The sequence below is a fragment of the Salvelinus sp. IW2-2015 genome, linkage group LG12 (assembly GCF_002910315.2).
Source record: "Salvelinus sp. IW2-2015 linkage group LG12, ASM291031v2, whole genome shotgun sequence".
Lineage (NCBI taxonomy): Eukaryota > Metazoa > Chordata > Actinopteri > Salmoniformes > Salmonidae > Salvelinus > Salvelinus sp. IW2-2015.
The window spans coordinates 361,288-362,717 of NC_036852.1; the positions used below are offsets into that span (position 1 = coordinate 361,288).

The 1,430-nt window shown below is 39.6% G+C and overlaps 1 long non-coding RNA gene across 1 annotated transcript; it reads right to left on the reverse strand.

The window, feature by feature from the left end:
- Nucleotides 1-365: 365 nt before the first annotated feature.
- On the reverse strand, nucleotides 366-1,430 carry LOC139028454 (uncharacterized). Its single transcript, XR_011480657.1, has 4 exons — nucleotides 1,384-1,430; nucleotides 1,267-1,302; nucleotides 625-690; nucleotides 366-507 (listed from the first exon to the last, which is right to left on the reverse strand). It is a non-coding gene; the product is annotated as an uncharacterized lncRNA (long non-coding RNA).

Sequence of the window (1,430 nt, forward strand, 5' to 3'; positions counted from 1 at the left end):
ATTAAATAAAATTAACCATGCTCGTTGCTAATACACTTATGTCTCGCAATCCACACACCTGAACTGTATTCATGTCAGCCTCGCTATTCAAGTTCCAATAAATGTAACTCTGACTGTCAGATAAGGTTACATACTCTGATTGAGACTACAACTTCCTATCCTAGTGCCTCTCAGAGACCGCAGGTTGTTATGTATAACCCGGGTAGTAATCGTCCTTTAATTAATGTAGTAAAACTCTGGCAGGACGGAATTCGCGGCCATATGGCTACAGTTAGTGGACCGTACAGTTCCCATACCCTCTGCTTATAAAACGAGGTAAGAACCCTCCAGCTAACCAGAGCTTGTTTGCATGATGCAATACGTGACCTCTATTTCTCAGATCGGGATGTAACATTCTTTTAATGGGTAGAATAAAGTGGTAGATTGTTCCCTTTGTCATCCAGTGCTCGTTGTCTAGATGTTTGTTTCTCTTGATCRWCAGTGATCCTCTGGCCCACAGATCCACAGCTAAAACARATCAGTAGGAACAAGAGTTGGTAACACACTGGTAGAGTTGGKCTAAATTGGTTCACAATTAAGAGAATGAGGTGGATGCAGTATATATTATTTTACAGTCAAACTTACCGTCCTACAATACTGAATTATTTACTGAATCATCCTTATGATAATTTTTCCTCGCCAAGGCATCCTCTGCAAAATAACAAACAAAACAGAATAGTTGGAGTGCTCGAAGTCCCATTGCCAAGCTAGATAGAGCTACRACCATATTGCTAACACCTAAATATAATACTGTTTATGCCATTTAGCGAAGTAATTTATCCAAAGTGACTTACTGTACAGTCATGCATGCATACATTTTTCATTTGGGTGGCCCAGGAGGTTAAAGTTATATTCCTAACTCCTAATTGGTCCCTTCAGATCAAACATAGAAGTGGAAGATGCTGGGCATCATACCTTCCTTCCCCTGCCCCACTTCAGCTGCGGTTGTGTTAAACGCAGAGAAGAAACACGTCGACTACAGCCCCTCTATAAAGCATCTAGAAACATCTATATAAGTCTATAAACGATCAATAAATGAGCTAAAAAGCACAATAATTGGTATCAAAGAAAAAATAAAGTCACTTTTACACCCAGTACTTGGTGCAATACTTCCATCTATGACGGAATAGACTAATCAAGTTTTTCAGATATTTTGAGATATGCATCTAATGATACTTCTGGTGCTATTTCTGCATCACGCAGTCTAGAAGTAGCTCTATGACTTGCCTGTGGGTGCAGAAACTCCATTTGATGTGTCAGTGGCTGAAGAGAGAGAGAAMAGTTRAGCTTAGCTTTATTATACACAGATCCTGTTTGTTGTGGTCAAGTAAAGGAAACACTTACTAGGTCCCACTTCTCTCTGGTGTTTCCAAAATTCTAGTAATGGAAAA